This window comes from Ambystoma mexicanum, chromosome 1p (genome assembly GCF_040938575.1).
Source record: "Ambystoma mexicanum isolate Mex_15411 chromosome 1p, UKY_AmexF1_1, whole genome shotgun sequence".
Classification (NCBI taxonomy): Eukaryota; Metazoa; Chordata; class Amphibia; order Caudata; family Ambystomatidae; genus Ambystoma; species Ambystoma mexicanum.
The window spans coordinates 1,224,240,437-1,224,267,981 of record NC_090921.1 but is presented as its reverse complement, the minus strand read 5'-3'; positions in this window follow the sequence as shown (position 1 = coordinate 1,224,267,981).

The window sequence follows — 27,545 nt, the reverse complement described above, 5'->3', positions numbered from 1 at the left end:
CCACCAAACGTTCATTGTGCAGACAGATGCTTCAAATGTAGGAATAGGTGCAGTACTCAGTCAACTGGATGGGAAAGGTAGGGAGCACCCCGTTTGCTTCATCAGCCGCAAGCTGAAGGATTCTGAAACAAGGTGGGCTTCAATCGAAAGAGAATGCTTTGCTATCGTGTGGGCTCTGAAGAAGTTTAGGCCATACTTGTATGGTTCTACTTTTGTCATTCAGACTGACCACTAACCCTTGAGATGGTTAATGCAAATGAAAGGGGAAAACCCAAAACTACGGAGATGGTCAATCTGCCTGCAAGGGTTTGATTTCACCATTGAGCACAGGTCAGGGTGTCACCACCAAAATGCTGATGGTCTCTCTAGGATGTATATCATCGCCTAGAGGTATGAGATTCATCCAGGAGTGGATTAAATCCTCCTGTCCCTTAGTCTGGGGGGGCGAATGTTAGGGAGAATTCTCTGTTTAGGCTGAATTTCCTAACCTAGTGAGTCCCCCAGCAGCTTTGCTGGATTTCCGGAGTTTGTATTTTTCATCCTGCCAAGAGTGAGACTCTTTTCCTCCCACTCTTGGACATGAATGTGGTTGATTTCTTTGAATGTCAATGTGTTCTATGGGCTATGGGGTCTTTTACTCCATAGGGCCTCATGTGTTTTGCTATGTGTGTTACACCGCACCCTCCGTGCTGTAACACTGGGGTGTCCTAGAGGATCCCCACCATAGACTCCATACTCTGGGACTGACTACTGTCTCCCAGGGCATGTAAAGTCACCATTGGCTTTACTAGACCTAAATTTACTAACAGAACTAGTGCAAACCATCCTATTGTGGACGTACTGGTAGGGGTAATTCGATTACCCATGGGTCTGTTGTTCGAGGGGGCACTGTCCCGTCCCCCTCATCGAGTTTTGGCTGGTGGCAGTGGATACTACTTTTTATATTCCACCGCAAATATATTCCTATGGGATTCTTCCCATTGTTGGAGGCTAATACTTTTTCACATTAGTCTCTAACATACCGCCGGTTTATTTGTCGTAAATCAATCCACCGGTTGGTATTTTCTGCCAGAACTCGGTTTTTAAAATGGCGTATGTGTTTGCCTCTGTAACTCCGAACCAAAGGTTGAGCCCTTTGTTCCACTTTTGGCGGGCTTCTGCACAGAAGCCCTCCAGAGTGGTGCCATTCTGTCTGGGTACCACAGGGGGTGTGGGAGGGTGTTTAGGCACCCTGGACTGAGTTGCCTTGTCAACTCAAGTCGTACTCTGGTGTGATTGGCCCGAGTGGTGAGCCGCCCCGCTCACCACTTAGCATGTTTGATTGACAGCTAGGCTGAATGAATGGGGGTTTTCTGCATAAAAGCAGGGCTTTTGGGACTGGAAATTCAGAAGTCGCCACAGGACCTAAGAATCCGACAAGGGTAAAGCTGAGCCGACCTGCAACGACGACACCTCCGGTGGAGCCCTGCTGAACCGACTCACCACTTCCCAACGACAGAGGAGATCTCCCTGCTGGAGAGTCTTCTTCCCCTGACTGGTGGGAACAACCAGTCCCTTGCTTTTTCTTCGCTTCCAGGACGTCTAGTGGTCGAATTGCCCGTGCTGAGCACCCCGGCAACCGGATAGCCACTAACCACTGTGCCGCGACCAAAAGGTGGTGCATTGTGACGGAGCACTCCGCGGCCGGTCTCTTTGCTGGTGGTGCAACGATCTTCAACTTTTCCTTGACGACGGGATCCTTTCATCTTCTGGCAAAGCCCCGACTTGCATCCACCACCAGGAACAACTGCCCCCGCCGGAGCTGTCTCTTCACTTGCAAGGTGCTGGGTCCGCCTGTCTTCCCTTGAAACGGTTAGCGTGAGGTGTCTTAAATCCTTACCTTTCCATTGGGTCGCCTCCAGACCTTCTTAAACTTTTGTTCTAAACTGGTCCAACCTTTCTGTGACATTTTGCTACAAAGACTTGAAGTGCATTCCCACTGTGATACTTTTGGGACATATCGCCTGTCTCTCTCCGAGTGGGCCTGGCCTCTGAACTTTGTGTTTTACAATAGACCCTGCCTTGCTCACCTTGCATTTGTTTTGTAAAAGTGTTGGTACTGAGTTGGTTTCATACCCTGCCTTTTTCTCTCCCTTTCTAACAAATACTAGAGTGCCATCTAGGTTAAAGCATTCACCTCTGTCTGCAAATAAGTGGTGCCGTTGAACCTAGACTTGTCGAAATATTGTTATGGGATTGATATATACTTATAGTAACTGTGATTGAAGTTGTTTGCCATATTAGTGCCAGTGTGTTTTCCATAGATGTGTTTTTAAATAAATAATTATATATCTTTACACCCAAGCTCTGATCAGTGTCTGCTTGTTCTACTGTGTAAATTGCCCTATCTTGTATACTCCAAATACGGCCTAACTCGTCTTGAGAGAAGTCTGACTGCTCAGCCACAGCTACCAGGTAAATCTGGGTGGTGCAGACTGCTACCAATTGGGTTTACTGCTAACTCCTGTAGACTTAAACTTTTTGCAGTGGTCCCAGAGGGAACTGCACAGGTTTCTGCCTAATAGCCAGCCAAGTAAAGAGGGGGAACTCTGATTTCCGCCAGCGTTTTCTGGCATCAGATGCTTGCACAAATGGACCCTACCATCTTACCCGCAGCACGCATGTGTGGGGGGCCGCTGGACGGCCGCATGCACACTTTTATTGGCAACGCGTACCGGAGCCTCGTTCCGTCCTCTTGCTTTTTTAGCTCAGGGAACACTGAGTAGAGTGTGTCTCAATGCGTGTTGTCCTTGTCTCATACTATAATGAGTTCCTACTCTCCTATCCCTTTTCTTGAGGGCTCCCTGTTCTCCTGTGTTGGCTCCCTAGTCTTGCGTCCACCTCCCATTAGTTTGCCGACCTTATCCTAACCTCACCTGCCACCCTGCTTCCCTACTCCACATCTTGCCCTGTGATGTGGTGCTCCTTTACCTGATCTTCCCTTTTACTGCCCAGTTCTTGTGGTAGCGAGTTCTGGCTAGTCAAGGTATGTACGATACCCTGGGCCAGTTCTTTGCACGTTCCCTGCCTCACGTAAATCCCAGGGTACAATTCTGTGGTGCAGGCGGATAGGACCAGTCGCGTCGGGGGCCTTGGGCCAGATTCCTGCAGCCCCTGTCCTCTTCCTGGATCCGGTCTGACATCATAGTGTGTTTGTGAAGTGCACCAGCTTCTGCCAGGATACCAGGTATGTGCCACCGACGCCCTGAGCACCTTGACCGGATATCTCAATTTAAGTTCTTTCGAATCACATTGGAATAGTAAACTCTGCAAAGTTTTGAATGTGGCAGCGGCAACTGATTGGGTGTCCACCAGAATGTTTTCATGTATGGAATTCTTGTGATTGGCTCCATGAGACCCCACCCCAATTCTCCATGCAGGGGTTGGTCCTGTTAGGGTTTCCAAAAGACCCTCAACATGCCAGAGCCTTGTGAGCACTGACCAATGGAATGGAGCCAGAGAACTCCACGGTCATTCTTATACACAAATGATATAGCCAGGGGTCAAGTCCTAAAAATAAAAGTGGGGGGACTCATCAAGAAACGCAATGGGATGTGACATTGCCAGCAATTAGCATATCAAGGTGAAATATGCGTAACCACCCAAATTGCACAGGACTAAGGGCATTTGCCTTTCATAAAATCAACATGCACAAACAAAACCAAGAGAGGATATTTTCTTCTAATAGTATTTTAGAAAACGTTAAAAGGTGTGCATGTTTTAAACTCCAAAAACCACTACAAATGTTTTCCCTGGGACAATGCAGTGCCGAAATGGGACATCTCACCCTTAGTTGTTTGTCATTTTTCGTCAGGTTATATAGTGCAGGGCTGAAGTGTCCGGCCTGCAAAGCTGACAAGGTCGGCTTTAATTAATAAATTCAAGAATGACATTCAATGTTTCTCATTTTAGCTGGGGTGGGGGGGGGTGGGGACTGAGTCCACCCTCTGAAAAAAGTGGGTGGACTCCGTCCACCTGCGTGGACCCTCGACTTTAGCCCTGGATATAGCCTGGCATGTATGCACGCATTTCTCGGCAAAGGCCTCCCCGATTGACCCGTGTAATAGTACATAAAGGGTACTTATCTTTTAAACAGAGAGCATATTTAGGACTACCATCTATGTGGAAATTCCATTACCTCCACATCCCGCTTCCTTTGCACAGTACTTATTCATGGATGTGATCATCCTTCCCACAGAACCCTTTCCCTCGCTTCTTCTTTTTTTCCCCTTTATAGCTTCTCCGCCTCATAGTCACATCTGGAGTATTTAGAATCTGAACTGTCTCCTAATCATCTGGTTTAGTTTTCTGTCCATCTGGACCGGGAACCCAGAGGAAGCCTGCTGGAATAGCAGTCTTGCTTCCTGTATTTCGACAAACCTGCTGGGCTTTGTGGGTTTCGTCACCTGTTCAGTCCTTCCCCCAGCACCCATGCCACCCTCTGCCTCTTCTGGGTTTGGACACAGGAGGGGGAGAAAGTTCCCGGGCCTGGTAAGTGTCACGGTACCTCTGGGGTCAACGCTATGGGTGCTTAAGGCCCAGAGAGCCTCTGACGTCTCTGCTTGGACTTGCATCTGACAAGGCACAGGGATGGAGCGATGTGGGGAGATCAGACTAGCAGGAGTTGATGCGACCCACACTGAGGCCATGACATCTGGAAGGCGCTCGTCTGGAGGCTACTCCTCCCAGGGACATTGGAGATGCAGTGAGTTGGATGTGACTGGCATGCCTTGACCACTGCTATGCTAACGTCAATGGCCCTCATTACGAGTTTGGCGGTAGTTCAGCAGTAATTCCGCCGAAGTACTGCCAAACTGAATTACCATAACCTCCACTTGGTCCTGCGGATTTACTGCAGGATTATACGTGGTGGTAGGCAGTGTAAATCCCCATTTCCGGGAGTACACAGGACTTCATGGGGATTTTGGCAGAGTTACCACAGGTGGTAATTCTGCCAATTTTTCCACGGTAAGGTGGGGGATTTACCTGCAGCATGGATTTGATGTAGCAGTAAAAGTGGTGGTAATTCCGCTACCACTACATGTTTGCCATTCAGACAAACTTAGAATGTGGTGCTATGCCCTTGCTTTCAGTGTAAAGGCCTGGAGGTCTGCCAGGTACCACCTCTTTGGTGCTGCCTTCGGGTTTGTTCTGCATGCAGTGGTCCAGTGGGGAGCCCTGTTCCCGGCTTTATTTTGGGGAATACAGAGTCTACTGTACCCAGCATCCGGTGGCTTGTGCACAAACTGTGAGGACGGCGAGACATCACTTTATGATTTTCAGCTGATGGGCATCCCATGTGGGGAAGTGGTAGGGGGTCTAACGAAGCTTGATTGGGGGAAGTGAACCCTTGTGTGAGCAGTTATGGTTCTGTGCAGGGTTCTTTCCAATGGCTGCACCCATGTTTAGGACCAGGCACGAGGGCCTGACTCCCCATCACTTTTGAGCATAACAGAACCTCTCTCTCTGGGGCAAAGTGTGGTCCCTCCTGGGCAAATGGCTGACAGCACCCTTGGACGGTACTGTCCTATCACATTAGATGAGCTCTGAGGCATTAGCTTGTATTTTCCAGCACAAAGGTAACATGTTTACAAAATGTTTTGCAATGGGAAAAGGGAAAGTGGCAATGGAGAAAGAAAAACAATGGGGATCGGGGGTTGCAAGGTATTGACCATAAAGTAAACAAATGATACACTACAAAAACAGTAACAATGATTATTTTGTGCTGGCACTGTGACTTTCCCAAAAAAAGACATGGGGCCTCATTACGGGTCCGTTGATAACCATGGTGTTACCGGCAGGTTGCCGCCGGACCGTAATGATTTACCGGCGCCTGACTTGCTGGTAACACCAGGGGATTACCATCCCGGCAGTCCAGAAAGTCAGGCGCCGGTAATTGTAATTCCCCATTCCCATGGGAATGGGGAACACGGAAGCACCAGCACCGTTAACGGTGCCGGTGCTTCCGTGGTGGCTTGCCTACCGTGGCTGATGTGTCTGGCCCGGTCAGCCCTGTTGGGCACAGCGGCTCCGACAGGCAAAACCGTAGTGTGCCGGTCCAGAAACAACAGCATCGGTAAGCTTACGGCACCGTTGTTTCCAGACCAGCACACTTGTAATGAGCCCATGGACCGCAAAAACTGTCTGGAGTCTTGGAAGAGCGGTCATGACATTCTGGCCTTAATAAATGGTGGGAAGGACCAACACATTCTAAATGTTTTTTAACAACCAAAGTAGGACTATGTCGATGGGCTATTGCATGACGATAAAATTCTGAACCAGGGACCAGAGGGAATGGGGAAATGTCTCGGGAGGATAGCTCAGGGACAACGCGCTCGTCTTTGAAGCAAGACGACGCAGAGCAACACAGGTTCGATCCCTGGGTCCGCACTTAGAAATCTCTGGGTATTAAAGTAATGGGTCGCCCAAAAAAATTTTATTGCAAAAAATGATGGGCAATAATAAAAAAAATCGATTGCCACTTTTTTTTTCTAAGTCCCTATGTAAAATTTTGAGAAAATGAAGCATTTTGTGAAATCGATGCCCGCCGCTGTATCTCAGTAAGTGCTATTTATTTTTTTAAAAATAAGCACTAGCTGTGGGTTTTTTTCTACGTTTTCCGGGCTGGAGGAGCCCGGAAAACTTAGAAATAAAACCACAGCTTTTATTTCAGGCTCGGAGGAGCCTGAGAAACTTGGAAAGAAAAACCGCAGCATTTTCAAACACAACCGTGTTGTGTTTCTACCCTAAAGCTGCTTTCCGATTTGGGAAAGCAGCGTTAGGCAGAAACACAACGAGGTTGTTTTCTGAAATTCTAAATGCTGCAGTGTTTCTGCCTAAAGCTGCTTTCCCATTTGGGGCTTTCGGGCTCCCTGGGTGCCCGAGACCCCAAATTGGAAAACAGCTTTAGGCAGAAACACTGCGGCACTGCGGCATGGAAACACAACCGCGTTGTGTTTCTGCTGCCTTGGTTTTCACTTTGGGTCTTCGGTGCTTCCCTGAAAGCCCCAAATGGGAAAGCAGCGTTAGGCAGAAACACAACAAGGTTGTTTTCTGAAATTCTAAATGCTGCAGTGTTTCTGCCTAAATGAGAGAAAATGAAGCTCAAAGGGAAGCACATGGGGGCATCCATTTTGTGAAATGGATGCCCGCCGCTGTGCTTGCTTTGGCTTTTGCGGCACTAATGAAGGAAAAGCCAGCCAGCTGTAGTAATCAAAAGCTACCACTGGGTCGCTTTTCCTTCATTGGTGCCGGGACTCGGAGGACGGAAACCGGAGACTACAGGCAGAAAAGCTGCAGCTGCATCTCGGTAAGTGCTATTTTTTTAAAATAAAAATAAACACTAGCTGCGTTTTTTTTTTTCTAAGTTTTCCGGGCTGGAGGCGCCCGGAAAACTTTGAAAAAAAACTGCAGCTTTAAAAACGTATTTATGTTTGCGGTAGCTTTTGAAGCTACCGCACACATAAATACAACGTTATTGTGTTAGAAAATGCTGCGTTTTTTCTTTCCAAGTTTCTCAGGCTCCTCTGGCTCGGAGGAGCCTGAGAAACTTGGAAAGAAAAACTGTAGCGTTTTTGAAACACAACCGCGTTGTGTTTCTGCTGCCTAGGCTTTCACTTTGGGTCTTCGGTGCTTCCCTGAAAGCCCCAAATGGGAAAGCAGCGTTAGGCAGAAACACAACAAGGTTGTTTTCTGAAATTCTAAATGCTGCAGTGTTTCTGCCTAAAGCTGCTTTCCCATTTGGGGCTTTCGGGCTCCCCGGGAGCCCGAGAGCCCCAAATGGGAAAACAGCTTTAGGCAGAAACACTGCGGCATGGAAACACAACCGCGTTGTGTTTCTGCTGCCTTGGCTTTCACTTTGGGTCTTCGGTGCTTCCATGGGGGAGCACCAGAGACCCAAAGTGATACCCACGGCAGCAGAAACACAACGCGGTTGTGTTTCAAAAACGCTGCGGTTTTTCTTTCCAAGTTTCTCAGGCTCCTCCTTAAAGGCCATTCCTTTAAGCGCATGATAAATAACCAATTACAATGTGTGCCATGTACAGTAGAGGCCATAGTCTTCTCATATACAATAATTTCATTTTCCACAGATGATGCAACTATATCTGGTTATGAGCACATTATTCAGTTTCATCTTATTAGCAATACATCAAATGACAATACTTTTTAGGAAGCACCTTGAGGCACTATTCAAAGGAAACCCAATAATACATGTTTATATTTGGAACACTTCCTGTCTCTAAGTAAAAGGAACTTGCGTTATTCTTACCTTGAGCGCTGCATAGTGGCAAGCATGCTGCGGAGAAAAGGAAAGGAGCGGTTAGAAGTGCTCACGCCTGCACAATGCAATGAGGCATGCGGGATGCAGTATTTCCGGGTCACAGTCAGGTAATAAAAAATAGCAAATGGACCTGGCCATCCAATCCATCATAGCCAAAGGCCATTCATTCTTCGTGTGAAGGAATGAATTGCTTCTGCGCGATATGCACACTGCCTTGCTTTCGGCTGACCCGCACATCTCACACCCATTGTGCCCCGTGGATGCCAATGGAATGTGGCTGCTCTTCCTCAGTCTTGGCCCCTACTTGTTGGAACCCACTCTGATGTTTGCTGCAATCTTTGTAGGGCCAGTTCGCTTCGATTTGACCTGTTAACACGTGGCTGTTGCTTTGTTATTTGTGCTGGGTTGTGCACCTGCTGCTGTGCCTCTTTGGCTTCAGGAATCAGAAATGTCCACATTACACCATCACAGACAGTCTCTCTGCCCAGATCACTTTCTGGGGTTTAGGTCTACTTGATCGAAAATATTGTACCTTTTCCAATTTGACCTAATTTCCTATGGTCGTTTTTTTGGTCGAAAATGCCCCCACAACCTCCACTTACCCCAACCATAGTCTATTCCCTAACCTCTCCCCATATATTTATTTCATTTAATTGGCCCGAAAAATCGATCCAGAACATTTGGTCAAATTGAAATGGTCAAATGTTTTTCAATCAAGTATGCTAATATCCTTTCTCGCACAAGATCCTGCATCACACACATGAAGCTGTATGGGGCATTTGCCCACTTAAAATGAGTCTGGGACATTATGCTTTTATCCTCTCCACCGAATGGGGTTCAGCCTGGAAGTCTCCCTGGTGCTGAGATGTGAGCGAATGGAACTAATGGTGTTAAGAAGTGGAAGCCACACGGAAAGCAGTGTCTGTTCGTAGAATCAATTTCATTCTGTAGATTTGTTTAGAAGAGTTATTTTAGCATACCTCTGAACTGATAAGCTTTTTGGAGGTGTCACCCGCCCTGTACGCAGCTTCTTTACTCGCCAAGCTCACTACCCGCCCACATAAATTAATCTGCCCTTAGTTTCTCGATCTAAGAAAAGAGTATTTGAGATGGGAAGCTAGAGTCGCGCCTGAGGCAATACTGCTTGGTAGTGCAGCTAAGGATGTGATGGCAACTCATTGCATGGCGAAAGATGGGCTTCTTGCTTTTAGAAGAAGTTCCAAAGGTCTCCTTTTTAGAGTCGATTTTTTAGACCACTGGGGCATGCTAGTATTTGCTAATGTGCACATCGATGTAATCGCCTGGCACTGTATTTCAATTGAGCGATTTTGTGTTTGGTATTTTGGAGAGACATGTAGTTTCCATTGGTAACCATGTGTTCCCTGGATCGGATCATTTTGTTTCTATATTGATCTTGGCACACGTTTTATGATGTTATCACTTTTTCTTGTTACTTTAACTTGTAATGTGTAATGCCGGTAAGATAGCTCAGTGGGTTGAGCACTTGCTGCTGCCATCGGAGCGTGATCTGCGGGCCGCAGGTTAGAATCCCGGCAAGGCCAACTCAGCCTTTTATCCTTCCGTGGTCGATAAATGAGTATCAATTTCGGTTGGGTGACATTGTATGTAAATATGTGCTGTGTAAAGTGCTTTGGATAAAGGCGCTATATAAATAACACATCATTATCATAATGTGAAAGTATTGTATTGTTTTGATGTTATGGTCTGCTCTGGCTGAAATAAAGCTAACGTGATAGGTCAATGTTGTTTCACCCATCAAAACCTAAATAGGCTGTTCACAGAACATTGAAAGCTATGATTTGAGGAACTGCTTCAATGAGCTGTGGTGGTGTGTTTCTATCAGCTATGGTAAGAAAGTTTGTTAGTTGAGTTTGTGAATTTAGAGGAAAGGCAGACCCCTGTGCTACATTTGGTCCAAGTGAAGGGTTCATTAGATCCCGCTGCCGAGTAAGGTAAGAAAGTTGGCTTCGCTGGTGCGTCAGATGTTTGCCATGATCAGGGCCCATTAATGTTCCCGAGTCTACGCCTGATACTGATTAAAATGGCATTACTTATTGAAGGCATTCCGGAATTAAAGTGACAGATCTGTGAGATGGTGCTGCTGCAGTATCATAATGCAGTGCCTGTCAGGAGATTGGTTTGTAAAAGCATTGGCAGGCTCTTTGAGCACACCGTTTGATAAAGCTAGCTCAAAGAGATCCCAGGAGGATATGTTTTGGGTGCGGAGGGGATGGAATTGGTTGGGAATTGGCCATGGGCTTTCAATGGGTGGGGAAATAACCAAACAACCCCTACAGTGTCGCATTCCTCCTCATATGCTGTTTCTCCCTAGATGTACTGTGATGCAGTTATTATTAAATGTGTGTGCCGCGCAGCACGCACTTAGGCCTCTGTGCGCTCACAGACAAGAAACAATACACATATCGCAGGCTAAGTTTTGGCTTATATGTGGCACTTTACCGCCACCCAGCAGCCAAAAGTATCTAGTACATCTCAGATCTCATCCGTTTCAAACAGCAGCTAACGGGGATATTTGAAAATTGAGGAGACCAAATGGTGCCCCCTGTGACCCTAGGATTAAAGGAGAAATGAGTGCATCCCCTGCCATGTTCCCTTGCCGGGCCTAATGCATATTTTTGAAGCAGAGGACGAATGTCAGCCATTGAATCCAATCATCCGTCTGCTCGGCCCTGGCTGTGGGGTATCATTGAGCAGCGCCCATTGGCAGCGCACTGCCTTTTCAGACCTTCTCCTGGTCGTGGGCACCGGTTGCGCTGTACTTACCGCACGCCAGCACCACAAGGGTGAGGGATGCCATGTCCAGCGTCGTGGGGGTTTCACCGGATCGGAGAGCTTGTGTCCATAGGGCCAATTCAAAGAAACGTGACGGAAATATGAGGAACTGTGGATGAAAGGAGGACAGTGCAAAGAAAATGTGTGAGGACAAACGCGTTTAAGGTACCTTAAGACATTGTTTACATTCAGTAATTCATTCAACATGTGCAAGGAGTCGCATAGTCAGGTTGCACCTATCAGCGTTAGAATACAAATGAAAGTTAAAGTAACCTGCGCAGCTTCTATAAGGAAAGACGCTGGGGAGCCCGAGGTCTAGGCCCCAGCACAGCTGCCAGAATGCCTCCGTGTTCGCTCTCTGCCAGGAGCACTCTGGACCTCTGCCTTTCACATCACTATCGTTCTCCAGCAGTGTGTGGCCCACGCGAGCAACGCATGGACAAATACAACAGTGCGTGGGAGAAAGGGCTCCGAATGGGGCTAGGGGGTAGCAACACCCGAGACAACCATCTAGCGCACGCAGTTTTGGTTTTCTAATTATTGAGTGTATTGAGCGTAAAAGAAACATGAAAGCGTGTGTTAAGTAACATGATTATACAAAGTACACATGAAAAGAAATGCCAACCATGTCGCCCTGTACACAGGAGTGCGGACACTGATATCACCTACTCTGACCATTTCATTTTTTGGGTCAAATGATTGTTGGGGGAGATTTGGAGTTGTGGAACTTCGAGATCCGGGTGCCAATCCATATCCTTTCTTCCCCACATCACCAATATTGTGTGACCTTGGCCAAATGTTCTACTATCCCTGAGGCCGGGTCCACTTTTCTGGCAAAAGGGAGAGTGCATAAAACAGTCACCACTGTAAGAAAAAAGTGCCAAACTTACAGGTGTATTTATTTATTTACTTTGAAAGGCTCTGCGCCGTTCTCGTGTACCCGGAAGTGTTTAGGGTGGTTCCGCCTGCAAGGTTGAGCTATGCACCAGTGGCCTTGCTTACTTGCAGGCTCGCTCACACAGAGCAAGATGTGGGATCTGAACAGTGTGGATAATGGGCGTGCACCGACACGTGTGGGCACTCTGAGCAGGCCACAAGGTGCTGAAGCTTGCCCAAACACTAAAGACATTTCCCCAGGACACGCCCCCGTAGCCTCATAGGCCACTTCTCTTTCATAACCCCTCCCCCTGCACTGTAGCACTTGCACGATTTGAATGACAGAAGGCCTAGTCAGATCGTTTGTCTTGTCACGCCTAGAAACACTTGTGTACAGGCGCCTTTTAAATGACATATCATATCATAAAGCACTAGGGTCTCTCCATTGTTTCCAGGCGTTTGAAGCGCTGCTCTTCTGCATCTGCTCTTCAATGTTTTTGATTAACACCCGTTCTTATTGTTTTACACAATCCTAATTCAATCCGCTTTTCATTTTTCACTTCAATTCTTTATGAAAAAGAGCTGCTGACGGTAATTCGCTTTTCTTTGTTACCAAAAAAGTAACATAGAGGTGGGTTTTTGTCACTTTTAGACTTTTTTTTAACCTTAAGACAAGCTCAGCCTCTGTGTGTAGTCCGTTTCTAATGCATTAACCAGCCGCAGGACAATGACGACAGTTAAACGCAAATTGCATCAAAGAAATCAAGAAAGACGCCATGATTTCAAATTCGAGTATTGGAGAGTTTGGAGAAAAACGTGAACACATTGAGACTTACTGCGATCTTCAAATGGGAACTCAGGGGGCAATTGAAGCGAAGCGTTTACACTGTTAATAATCTGACAATTTGGAGCCGTATTACTAAATCAGAACTCCTATCATTTGTCTAATAGAAGCCATTAGATTACTCCATCGTTCACTCAATGTCCAAGATATCGTGTATAAGAAATTTGTTTTTGGGCAATGTGTAAAATGTGCTGTACAAAAAAAGTCCTGTAGGTGGCAGCAGGCACTAGCTCAATAAGTGATCGAGCGTCATTTCAACATCATGACATTCGAAGTGCGAAGGTCGTGTTTTGAGCACGCAGGGTCTGAGAGGTGACGGGCGTAAGAGGGGGTACGAACCATTTAAATTGGAAGGGCCGTCAGTCATGGGGGAGGCAGAGCGTGCCTGGCTTATCTCCGAAATTATGAATTTAACAATGTAAGGGGCAGTCGGCTCATACAGAAACATACGAATCATCCAGGCCATGCACAGCCACGAGGGGCTGTCACTGGTAGGGCTTTTCAAACTGCTATAATTATAAGGCACGTTTGCGTGTTTACCTTACTCATAATAGCCGGTAGCAGACAGACACTGCTCGGTGAGCGCTGACATGTATCATTTTAATGAAATTACTCTGGGAACCTCCGTCCTCCCTTCGTGGGTTGGGGGGGTGGGAGGATGAGTGGGGGTGGGGGAAGGGTGGGTTTATGTGGGCAGGTCCAATCCTAGCGATTTGCATAAAAGCTAAGAGCATTTTGGGAGCTTGCGATTGACCACATTTTACATTGGAATGTCGTCTGTGGTAACGATTCAGCATCAAACCGTTCTGGGAAAGTAATGTACATTGGGGTCTCTGCTCATTTATTAGGCCTCAGTACTCAGCCTCACAGAAACAGGTCTGTAAATATCCAATTGGATAGTCTGTGCGCAAGATGCGAGGCTACGGCTGCATACTCAAACCAAGAAGATGGAGTAATGAGGCTCAAGCGTCTGTATCCAAATATCACTGCTGATGGATAAAATCGATCAGCAAGAAGACAGAAAAGAGATGCGAGGCTTGGGCAATATGTGCACACAGAACATACGTTAAACATTTGGGGCCCGATTCATGGAATTTGTGTTGCACCGTTCAAAGTGACTGCACTGCTGAACAGTGACTTTGCACTGCCGACGCAAACCCTGATTCACGGAACTGTGCAAGGTGTATTTTTGCAGTGCAAAGTCAGTGCAAAGTCATTTTGTCCTGCAAAAATTTCGTTCTGACTGAAAAAAGTACTGCTAGATGACTGTTTAATAAGCACATTTTCTGCTGCTTATATTTTCTATTACCCTCAGTCACCTTAAACCTGCCTCCCACCCTCTAGACATCTGGGGGCTTGGTATGGAGAAGTTTGATTGCCGCTGCCTTACAAGAACATGAAATAGACAAAGTAGCACTTGCCTTTCAAAAAAAAATATTCAACCCGTAAAAATAATCAGAGAGAGGAGAATTTGTGATAACTATGCTGGCAAAGTATAAAAGCTGCCCACCTTTTAAATCCAACAATTTATGGTAGTATATTCCATGGAAAAAAATGTATAAATATGAAACGTGCTTTAATGACACTTGTATGTGGTCTTTGGGGTAGGTGTCTCCACTGGAAGCATGAGATCCCTGTGCCAAAAACCTAATAGCTGAACACTTGCGCAAGCAACGTTTTCTTTTAATGCTGGCCTCAAAAACTCCTAGCAGGGGTTGCGTCTTCCCTCTGAAAAAAGTGAACGGATGCTGTCCACCAAATGTATCCTTGACTTGTGCCCCCGAAATCAACACAGGACCAGAACCGGGGAGAAAAAAAACACCCACAGTCTACAGGACTGCAAACTCTCTTGCCACACACGGGGCAAATGTTCATGACTCACTTGCCCTTTTTCTCCACTTCTCACCCCCATGTTTGCCTTTCAACCATACTATTTTTTATAAAGATGACTTAAAAATTACACAAACTATAGTAAAGTACAGTACAAATCTATAACTCCTTATGGAAATATGCTCGGAAAAAAGTGTACAATTATACCATTATTCCCCCCACCTTGAATGGAAGACTACAAATACCAAAATGCAATTCAGTCGAAGGCAAAAAATGGCCTGTGGATTTTGAAAATGTACTGTCAAGACTTAAAAGACTTGTCATAAAACTTCATGTGTGAAAAGCTTACTTGTTTGTGTTTCAATGTTTGACAAAGTCATACTTCACATATAATGTGAGAACAGGTTTACATTCTACCTATAATAGCCGTTTTCTGCTGTGTTAATCATGAACATGCGAAAATAAGGCAGAAAATTAAATATTTCACACAAAACTGTTTTAAACTGTCTGGAGAAGGGCATATATTTTAGGTAGCTAACTCGTACATTGTATTGTGCGTGCATTTAAAATAAAAATAATCCTTTGCAATTCTTAACAAACTTTAAGAATATCTTGTCCAAAACAATGGTCTCTTAAATGAGCCATCACGTATAATTTGCCCCCACTTTAAACTTGAAATACTCTGTGAGAAGGAAGAAAGTGATAAGCAGCACTTAAGGCAAAGGTGCCCCGCTGCCAGGACAAGGAGTGTGCTGAGCAGGAACACTGCGCTCCTGCTCGTCTCCCTCATTATACTGCGAGCGGCGCATCTTTCCCGTTAAGCACCCTCATTGTTAAAGAGGGTACCGAACAGGAGAGGTGTCCAACCCCAAATGCACCAGTCTGGCTCTTTAAAGAGCCACTGGGGGGGAAGCTGCACCCACTCCCCCGTACACCACGGTTTTACAGTAGGACACATGTGCACTGAGGCTGACACAATGATACAGAATCATGGGTTCATAGTGGGCCGCCTCGCAGTTGGTTAACATTTTATGCACGCTCATCCATTAGCAGAGGAGGGTTGTAAGTGCACACTGAGCAGGGCTTTAAATGGGTCAGGGCTAGCCAGGGCTCAACCCTGGCAGTCTATAAATATTGACCTTGAAACTGGACTCTCAGAACAGACTTCCCTAACCAAATGGGCCTCATTACAAGCATGGCGGTCCGGGAACTACGGTACTGGTAAGCATGCCGGTACCGTAGTTCCCGGACCGCCATACTACGAGCTGTGCTCGCGGGTGCCTGTCAGCCCGCCAGGTTTTTCCTGGCAGGCTGAAAGGCACCCGTGAGCACAGCACGTCGGATGCAACGGCAGCACTCTGAATGCGCCGGTGCATCCGACGTCCCCATTCCCATTCAGCCCTATGGGCCCAAATGGGGAAGGGGAGTCCCTTGTTTCCGGCACCCTCAAATGGGCAATTACCGGGTCCGCCGAACTCGGCATGACCCGGTTCTTGCCCATTCACGTGTGCCAGAAAAAATGCAAGTTGCACGGCTACCCCCAGAGATGTAATGAGGCCCATTGCCTTTAAAAATGTGATTGGTATTACTGCTCTTTCACAGTAGATGTCACCTTCACTAATGTGTAGAATCACAACATCAGTTAAAGTAATTTGAAATTAGGTACTGTTAAAACAAGAAAGGGAAATTATAAGAGAATCCATTCTTTGATTTTTGTCACAGATCATATCGTATTATGATTAGAATTCCATTAATTGGTATGCATGGATAATGCATTTCTTTCAGAAGAACTGTGGGATTGCATTGTGTAGTGACCCCCTTTGATATGATGTTCTGTTTCATATTTGAGTTTATTTATTTTTGGTCAACAATTTTACACACACTAACCATGTTTAAATACACCTTTTAAAGCAGAATGTGTGCCTTTCCAGTGCACATAAACTTGATTGGCTCTATTAGGTCACTCCTTTAATCACACATGCCACTCCTCTAGTAGCTACTTGGCATTTGAGGCAGAGCGGGACCCGTTTTAGGTCCCCGGAAATATTGCATCAGGTGGCATTAGAGCCCCCAACCCCTCGATTTCTTATCCTACTTAAAGCACTGACAATGAGTAATTGTAACGTGGATTTCTTGACGTTTGTGGTTGCCACAATTACTACTAGCAATGCACAAACGCACCCTAGCTGTAGGTGCAAAAGGCCCATTATGAAACAATAACCCATTCATGCCCTTTTTTATTATTTATGTTTTGGTTATTTGTCCCCCCCCCCCTTCTGACACAGCATTATGTGCTCTGCACGCTAATAGTGTTTTGCCAGGAGCAGCAGGGAAACTTAGGCGGCCCAAGTTTTCCAAAATGTCCGCTCTCTCGCACCTGCAAATATGGCAGCAAATCGCGAAACGTTGTGACTGATGGGCTTATGTTTGCGTCTGACGTAACCCAGGACGTGTGTTGATAACCAGGGTCCTTGCAACCTCAGCGGGGCTGGGCAGGGGTGGACTGAGAAGCCACAGAGGCCCTTGACATGCGCTTTGAAGCGTAACCACGGGAAGAGTCTAGCATGCCCCACCTTTACCCCAGCCCTACGTCAAACCAACCCTAAAACGGTCCCACAAAGCCCAAGATTAGGGTGATATATTAACACATTTGAACAAAACAATCGTGAAGCCCCACGGGTAGCTCCACCCATCGCCGATTCTTACTCAACATTTACTTAAGACCACTTCTGGGAACACCAGCTGCTAACACACTACCAGGGCGTTGACACATCGGTAGATCTGATAGCAAAAGTCCCGGGTGATAGATTCTCCACTGTTTCCAAGGGCCTAAGTGACCCAGTGATGCCTCGAATGGAACCGAACTGAGACATGCATCAGCCGTGAGGCCACAAACACCTTTTCAATGAAACGGATACCGGATCGCCAGCTCCGTCCTTTGTCAGCGGATATCCAAACAAAAGAAAGATAAGAGCCCTCGTGATGTGGCATGCAGGCCCAACCCTCCTCATAGAGGTTGGCACAATAGTGAACTTCATTATTGAGTCCCTCAATGGGTGTAGGGGCTGAGACCAACCCCGGCCTGCCCCAGTCTTCAAATGCCTACCATGGATAGAGCAACCACATCCCTGCATACTCACTGATACCATCTGACGTGAGGATGGAAAGAATCTACTCTGACCCATGGGCAAAACACAAAAAGTAGGGGTTATAAGTTGTCTGCAATCGCACCAAGATTTTGAAACACGCTTCCCATGCACCTTATCCACACGTCAGACCTTATGAAGTAGCTAAGAACGTGACTTCATGGAGCTTTATCAAGCAGCACTCAGCAGCTCTTGTATATACCCATTGATCAGAGAAAACCAAAAAGTATCATATCAATGCAACCACGATCTAAGCAGGCTATGTAACCATCATTTTACACCACAGGGTAGGCTGCGGACCTCCACGTCACCTGATACTGAAATGCCTTCAGGACTCCCATGATCAGTGATGGTTTCTTTCTGTTCTCAAAAGTTGAATTCTTTTGCAAATTTTCATGTCTGCTAAGGTGCACATATCCCCATGGATTCTGTGTGTTTTGGTCAACCCCCAACTGGCCCAACTTCTTTTCTCGGATTATTTCGATTACTTTTTAACCAGCAAAATAAGGCAATCTTGGTTGGGATAAGATGTGGGGAGGGCATCAGGGATGCAGGGGGTCTTCCCGCCACAAGTGGGTAAAGAATTGGGTAAACATCAATTGAAAAAAAGAACACGTCAAGATCCGATTAAAACACAAAAATCCATCCCTTCATTCGGGATGCCTAAAAAAGGGGGCAGCATCTTCCTACATGAAGACTCTAGCCATGCCTCTGAATGGGTGGATTTGATGTTGTTGGTTCTGTGCTATGAGCCGTGTCATTTTAGCAGAATTTAACTCCTCACAGGCTAAATTCCACAGGCTAAAATAGGTATTCGGTGGGGAGCAAGGGTGTCCCTCAGCAACCTGGAGAGCCAACACACTTTCTTTGGGGATAATACATTTTGCATTACAGATCTTCCCATAAATCCGGAGCTAAAAGAGTCTACCCAGGACGATACCAATGTATCAACATGCCTTAGTGGCCGTCATCACATCTGATAAAAGCTGGTCAAACCTCAAAAGGGCAGTGAAAGTGGGCGGGGTGTGCGTATGCTGAGCACTTGCCAAAAAAAAGGGGAGCGGGCAAGGCTGCCTATTTGAGACCAGTTTACTGGCTCGCATAGAGTGAGGATGAAGACAGCATAATGAAGTTTGGGAACCAATTTGTGTGATCTGAGCCACCCACCTTGAGTAGAAATAGAGTTGGCGGGCCCCCAAATGCCAGATCTGATTATATTTTCTGTTAAGCAAAGTTACCGTCCTCCTATTTGAAAGACCATTGTGTGCCCCCTAAACATCTTCCAAGCCCTGTTATGTTATGTTATGTGCCTGTTTATAACGCACCGGTAGCCTGCAATCATCAGGGCGCGGGGAAAACCCAGAGCACTGGGTTTCCAAAAACTTCCAAGCCCTCCTAGGAGGCCCAGCCCAGAGTTTGAAACCCCGGGGTTAGAGCCAGTCCACCGTTGGCGCTGCCAGACAATGCCGCGGCTATAGGGATTCTCTGATGATGGACCCGAGCCGACCCATTGAATACCTTGCGAAACGAGCCACTCTTTACGGTGACAGTCTAATGATAGGGGACTCAAGAATTTAAATCGGAGACACCTCGGGCAGGAGGAGGTAGAGTGAAGGCGCTCAGGAGATTCGGAACCCTCTGGGGCAAATTGCAAGCGAGAGACGAGCCAACATTCAAACAAATTAGCAGTGGGAAAGGCCTGGAACCAAGGCAAGTTGGAGGAATGTGAACCCTATAACTGATATTGTGGGGCAGGGATTCAGAAGGTACCCCCAGACATGCCGCAGTGCTAGATGGCCTCGCAGCATAGGCCTACTATGCACCTGCAATCTTCTGTCCTTCAAAGTGGCGATTTTAAGGGGGGGTTCTTTTAGTGGTAGACATTTGGACAGATACCAACAACACTACTGTAGTCTGATCGATGGACCTCCCTCGTCTTCTTTAAGGGCCAGCAACCCAGTGCCTAGAAGCCGCCATGAGTACTGCTCATTGAATGTCCGACTGGTCCCAGCTGACATGTCCTCGCTCATGGCGTTGCTGCTCAGTGAAACCTAACGCCGAGCGTGAGCTGTGCTCCCGCGGCACCTGACCTCATTAGGCACCAGGCCGGCACTTAAGCAGAGTTACACTGATGCCGCATGCTGTCTTTAGCGGTGTGTGTGTGTGTAAAGGCAGCGTTTATCAAGCACTGAATGCCGACCCGACCTTGAAGTTCCCGAGGTCCAGACGTGGGACACCAAGTGTCAAATTCTTGCGGCTAGTTAGACAGGAGACAAACAGCAGATGGGCAGCTCGTCAGCCTCCAGGGATGGAAAACTGCAGACGACTGGCAGCCGGCATCCGCGATAAAGATCAAACACAGTCCCGCGGCAATTAGCCAAGGAGGACACGAAGCGGCCCTGGGAAGCTGCCGCCAGACTGGGCATGCTCAACGCACACGTTCGCCTCGACGTCGCTCTTTAAATGTCTCACCACGGCGTTATGAGGACGCACGTCCTTGCAAGGGGCTGACCCATCTGTAATACTTATTCGATAATGGGGATCGATTCCACGGAGGCTGACTCGGGGGGGCGTAGGCCTCTCGTGGTGCCTGCTGCATTGCAGGGAGTGGCACATCTGACGGCCTAGACTAGAGGAAGCTGGGATGGGGAGTCTGAAAGGGGTGGGGGGGGGTCATTTTTAGAACTGATGTAGGGTAGTCATGCTGGGTCAACTCATTTAGCTATAGCACCTGACATGCTGGGGAGTCTGTTACCTGAGTTTTCCTGCCACCCTTAACCACTCAGGGCGGTATAACAGAAACGCTGCACCTGCATATGGTGCAACAAATATATATATATATATTCTTTCAATGCATGTTTGCACTAGGGTAATGTTCGCACTAATCTAGTCCTAGCACTATTGAAAGACTGGCCCTTGTTAAAAAAAAGTACATGGAAAGAATGTGTTTTGCACTACGGCAATATTTCCCATAGTGCAAATTGCACCCACACCAATGCAGAGATTCTGTGTTAAGCCCCCAAGAGTCCACGGGCCCTGTTACAGAAACCTTGCATCTGGGTGAGTGCAATTAGCACCCAGGGGAAAAGTGACCAACTGCAAAACACATAGTAGTGAATAGCATTTGCACTGGTGCACACTTTCTGTGCTATCACCCCAATCTCGTGTGCTACTAATTTCAGTTAAAGCACATTTTATGTCGAGTTGATTGGTACTGCACACTGCTGCCTTTTTCATGGCTTCCAGGCGCTCTTATGCAGATCTTGGATACATTTTTCTAGAAATTTTGCCTAAAATTCCTCAATTTCTCCCCTATTAGGATGCAGGACATTGGCACAAAGTAGCAGGCTGGGCTGTAATAAGTAGACCTCCCAGTCCCTTGGCTAGACCCCTGTGAAATCGTATTCACAGTCCACGAAATTGTTAGACTACAAATTGCCATGAATTATGAACTCTGGTGGCCTGATTCACAGAGCATTTTCCAATGAAATTGCGCTCATTCAAGCAACTTTGCACCAATGCAAGACCAATTAGTGCGAGGGAAAACATTCACCAAGTGCAAACAGTATCGTTTTTCAGTGCATGCTTGCAGCAGGGCAAATGACAAAGACTAGTGCAAACAGTGTACTGGTGCAAAATGCATTGGACATTTGTTTTTACTCTAGGCTAATCGCTGCCATGGCGCTTATTGCTCTTGCATCAATGCAAATCTTCTGTAGTCCCGCCTTGGTCTTGCCTGCAAAGTCTTAAACAACACCATTGCTCTTCCCTCTGTTAAGTAGTAACGGGAAGGAGAGGAGAAACCAAGAACGACTGTGAAAAGGAGCAGTACACATAAAAAAAAACAATAAAGTCCTGAAGAATTATAATGCAGAATACGCCCTTATATATTCCATAAGGAATACATGAAAAGTTATACTGGAAAAACGCCCAAATCAGTACACGTGGTGTTCCTTTGCCAGAGGAGTCTGATTTCTGTCCATACAGTACTGGCTACCGACCTAGGATCACTGTTCTGTACTGTCTCATGCTGGAGCAGCCCCCTCACATGAACCTATTTCTAAGCTCCCAGTGTGTCATGGAAACAGTCCCCCAGTAAAAGCCCACTTTCGCCCGGCTCCTGGGCGCTGGCCCTACTTGAATCAGGGTTTTCCAAAAGCGCATTCCTTGTCAGGATATTGCAATTCTGCCTCCACGGATGTGCTCTGCCCACGCCCAGACTGGCCAATAGGGCAATGCCCGAACCAAAAAGGCAAAATGCTAGTGTGGGACAGTTTTTCCGGTCAAAGTGGGCCACTTTTTTTGGCCAATGTTGGCCAGTTTGATGAGTTACTACACTCTGCGGCTAGTAGTTTTGACCACTGTTGCTGAATGAATATTCTTTAAATTGCACAATTTGCATCACATTTGGTAACCCCCCCCCCCCTTGGGTACTATTCAAACAGTTTGTCCCAAAACGAACCAATTGCTATTGGCATCTGCAAACCACTTTATCATTGGTGCCCCAAACAATTGTATGCCCCAGTTCAACCATGCCTTCGCCACTTAAAAAACTCCAACATTATGAACATTTCCAGAGTATAAACTCCCTTCTCAAGGAATGCCGTCTACAGCAGCATTATTTTAAGAATATATGCCCACACGCCATGTTGCTTATTTAATATGTGAGTATTTGGGAAAAAGAAATTCTCACTGCCAATGTATAAATGTGCAGTCCCAAAATCCCCCCACCTTTTAATGGAGTTGGCTTAGAGCCAAGAGCATACCATTAATACATGCATGTTTGTTAGATAAGTCTGCCTTCTCCGCCCCCCAGGCTTCAATTCCCATTGAAGTAGATTTCCTGTAACACGAGTTTGAGTGGCCGAGCTTTCCTCTGACCCAACGCATCAGCGATTATAAGAAGGGAAGTGGGAGAAACATTATAGACGCAGTCCAGAAATAGGAACATTTCCAGAGCGTCACTCCCGCAAGAGATAGCTCTGCTGATAGCAAGATATCTCTGCCATTTTGGGAGTGGGTTGCTCTTTCCCCAGAATTCCACGGGCAGTTTTGGGGGAAAGTGGGGGTAAAAGATCTTCCAAGCAACCAATTCGCCTGGGATGTCACACAATTGATGGATTGATTGATATTTTATTTCTATTGCGTTCATACACAAGTGTTTCAGAGCGGGACCAGGCAGGGAAAGGGAACAGGGGAGAACAAAAACAACGATCTTACTAGGCCCAGTGACATTGAGAACGTGCAAGTGCAGGGTAGAGGGAGAAGGGGGAGAAGTGCATAGAAGGGGGAACAAAAGGACTATTGCGCGGGTCTTTTACACCTCCTGGGTCTCTGGTTTCCCAGAACGTCAACATATTAACATTCAAAGAAGTGGACAAAAAAACAGGCAGCGCAAATCCATCGTGTCCGGCTGACCGGATCCCAAAATGAAATGGGGCCTTCAAGTTCATGGCGAGCGCAGACCCGGGGTACAATACCTGTGGCTCCGGCGATGTCCCAGAGGCACCTCTCCTTCCACCTGGTACCTGTGCCTCAAATCAGTTGCTTTTTATACAAGAATCCTGCAGGGTGACACTGACGGTTGGACCAATCAGAAATGTCACCAAAATGCTCTCTTATGAAAGCCTTCACCTCGCCCCTCCAAAAAAAAAAAAAAAAAAAAAAACAGCTGCTTAGGTCAAAATGTGTGACAAGTGCAATGACATGTCTCCGATTTCAGGTTGATTCCGTCACTGGCGTTCTCTTTAGCCCAGCATTCCTGCACTTGAGTGCAACCATCAATTACAAGAGCGGACAGGCACACCCATGCTATAAGATTTGCTGCAATGATTTTCGAGAAGAAGCAATTCAAAATAGTACCAGATATTTCATTTTCTCAGTCCAATTCATAATCCTGCCAAATTAGCAGGCTCAACAGTCTACATCCAAAACGGAATAACCTTGAATAGACAGGTGTAAAGGAAGAGATCACAAACGTGTTTAAGAACTAGAAGACGATAGAAAAAGAAAAAGGTGAAGTGTAAGGGATTAGGACGCCGCCATGGAGAGGGAAATGGAGTATCAGAGGCATTTCCACAGAAATGTCTGTCAACACCTAACTTTTGAAAAGGGTCACTTTTTGAAAGTGTTTTTATTCCATAGAAATAATACAAAGTTCACCATTGGAATATTGTCTCATAAGAGCCACAATGCAGGTAGACTATCTAATACTTCTCAGTCTTTTGAAATGGAACCATTTTTCTCTTTCCTGCTCTATTGGTTTAACTTAATGAATGACCCACATATTCTCAGGTGTATGTTGTTGGTTTGCAAGTCTAGCTTGGAAGATAGTTTCAGATATATTGCCTGCATAAGTTTTCCTCTCCTGTTTATATTGTACAACATAAAAAAATTGCTTTATCGCATGGGGACCATCGAAAGGAATGCAATGCATTATTTCATTATGTTCAGTTACGCTCATTGGGCCTCATTACAAATCAGGCGGTCTGGAAATAACGGTGGCGGTAAACCCGCCCCCACCGTTGTTTTCGGACCGCCTGATCCCGACTCCTGCAGGTTTAACACCGCCCGCCTGCAGGCAGACGAGGAAACACCGGCAGCATCACGAGATGGTGCCGGTGTTTCCACGATCCCCATCCCCATTGAGTCCTATAGGACTCAATGGGAATGGCGATTAACACCATTCCGCCTCCGTGATTCCCGGGAAACCGGGGTTGTAATGCCCCGGTAATTCCGGGAATCACGGAGGCGGAATGGTAATACGAGTCCAGCGGTAACCAGGCGGTTACCGCCTCGGTTACCGCCGGACTCGTAATGAGGCCCATTGTGTCTAGACTAGAGGCAGGGATTATGGGAGATTGGTGGGCCCTGTAATGTGAACAATCCTGCGCTTCGCTCTAATTTCTGGTGATTGTATTCTGCAAGGTCACAGGTTTTTGAATTATTAGGCGACAACAAAAACTGAATCAATAGACTGGGTAGATGTGGGGATGAGTTGTCGCCGCCCATCATTCTATCCCAGAACAAAACTGAATCAATAGACTGGGTAGATGTAGGGATGAGCTGTCTCCACCCATCATGCTATCCCAGAACAAAAATAAATCAATAGATTGAGTAGATGTGGGGATTGAGCTGTCGCCGCCCATCATTCTATCCCAGAACCAGGAGAACCAGGCAGTTTTGCGCACACAAAAATGGTCGCCTAACCTGCCACCCAGTAGTGCAAGCATGATGGACCGGAAGCACCAGGGGTGAAAGGTGGTGCCAAAGGAAAAATAGCAGTGCCTGTTAGATCAAAAGCGCCTTGAAATCACTGATGTTTCTCGGAAGTGCAAGCTCAAAATGTCCATTTCAATTTGTTCAAAATCCGTTTTTAATTGATGTCAACAAGTTGCTAAAATCAGGGGCACAGGACCACTCTAAAGATTCAACCTTCTTGAGGGGGGTTCCACATCACCACTCTACTGTAAGGATGTCCATCAAAACAATGGCAGCAAGGATTAGAGCTGTCAAGCAAAATCCTCCTGTCAAATTTAAGACAACTCCTAAAAAAATGGGTGCAGTACCAGCTCTGGACTCAAGCTGGCACTAGCGGTCTAAACTCTGACAGTAGAACTATACTGCAGGAGTTGCCAGCCTCCTGAGACAGTTGGAAACTTCAAAGCCTTTTTGGTTAATTAAAAATTTAAACACCTGCTGTTCCCTGAAGACAGGCTGATTCAATTAACATTGCAAGAGGCTGGGCAACCTTCTCACCTCAGAACTACACACAAGAAGCATGGATATGCTAACCAAATGCAGAGTGGCCCCCTGGCCTGCTGACCTCAGCCGACCCATAAGACTCTTGCAATTGAATGGGGTATGTTAATTTGGATGTGGACTGTAAACAGAGCTCTGCCTGGCAGAAGAGACATGTGATCCCTGACTCCCAAGTTTCTGGGGGTGGACCCAAACACTGAAGTGAATTGAATTGAAGGCAAATATATGTTTTATAAAAACACTGATAACTAATTGTAACCAGATGACAGGAATGTACAATTTGGAAATCCTTAAAATGGAAATTGTACCTACAATGTGAGTCCAAACTCAATTCCGTACGATGTTCTGAGGCAAAACCCCATGAATTATGGAGATTGCAGACACGGGGTTCACGCTAGAAAAATGAAAATTTACTGGAATATGGGTAGAAAGGCGGTGTACATGTGTGCCATTTTTGGTAAACGTCCGATATTGGTAAATCAACTAAAAATGAAAATAAGTTGTCATTTTTTAATGCAAGCTCTTAGGAAGATCAGAGTTGAACAAGCATGGACCATAAGTAATCTGTAATATGTACATGTAATGTCAAACAACTGTGTATCTGGGAAATATGTGTAGTTATGAAAAATTATTTCTAAGGTAAAAGCAAAGGAGCGTTTCTTCAATAGATCGTAAATGGCTGACACACTATCCTTTCTCAAATCAGGGTCCAAAGAATCCTTTGGCCAATCTTGAAAGGGTTGGGCATGCAGAATTAGCCGACCCACACATTTTCAAAACACATAAAAAGAGCCACTGGAAGCCAGACAGGGACTTTCAATTTCCATTTCCTTGCGGAGCACGCTGACAGACGACTTCACATCCAGAGACTCCAGACTTCAAATCCATCAATCTCCAGAGACAAGAACTTTTGCCAGAACCGGTAGCAGACCCAGAAGGCAGAATTATCCAGAGAGACCAGAACCAGGCAGAGACCGTCCGTGGCGAGGGAACTGCATTCCAAACCTGACCAGATCCGTGACGGAGGCCCATTCCTTTCAAAATTATAGTGTGAATACTCAGCCAGGACTGTGCAAAACCCAATCTCTTAGTTTAAAATAATCTAATTCAAACTATTTTAACCTATTGAGAACTGCATCATAGAAATCGTGTCCCTTCTTTTGATTCAAACTTGCAAAACTGTCATCTGTCATTCTGAACTTTAAAATTTCATTTCGAGAATCTACCTTCACAAAATCGTCCATATATCTTGAACCGTAGGAGCGAGTTTTAACTGTCATTTTAAAGCTAAGATTCTAAGCTTTCCAACGAACCTAAAACCGACTTGCTACTCCTTATAGTTTTTCCGTAATCGCGCTTGACGCACTCAGAAAAATTGCTGCGATTTGCGATTTTTTCTCCATTTCTTCACTTGTCAAAATAGCAGCGTCTTGCTTTCCTTTGCTGAAATTCGTTTGCAACCTGATAATCATTCATAGAGCATTGCTAAAGTGATCCTGAACTAATGCAAAGTAGCTGTCACCCACCCTGAACCTCTAGAGGGAATTAAAATCATTTTAGCATATTTTTCACTTCATTGCATACCACATCTAAAGGATTTTGCCTGTGTTTAAAATCATGCCTGTTTTCCTCTAAGCTTGCTGGGGGGAACTGGAACTTTGTATTGCATTTGTGTGTATTCCTGAGAATGGTGTGTGTTACTTCCATCACCTTACATTGCATAGGGGGGGAGTGAATTGTCAAAGAAAAAGTGATCACATTATCTTTTGCTGAAATCATATCAAGTTTATTTCTGTACTGCCTTTTTATTCATCTTTGCATCTCCTTGAAACCATAAAGCATTCTCTGATACCTTATTTCCCTGTTCCTAGTTATAAGTCACCAGAACTGTGCTATTGTAGAATTACCTATTGCTGATTACTGCTCATATTCACAAGTGTGATATCAATTATTA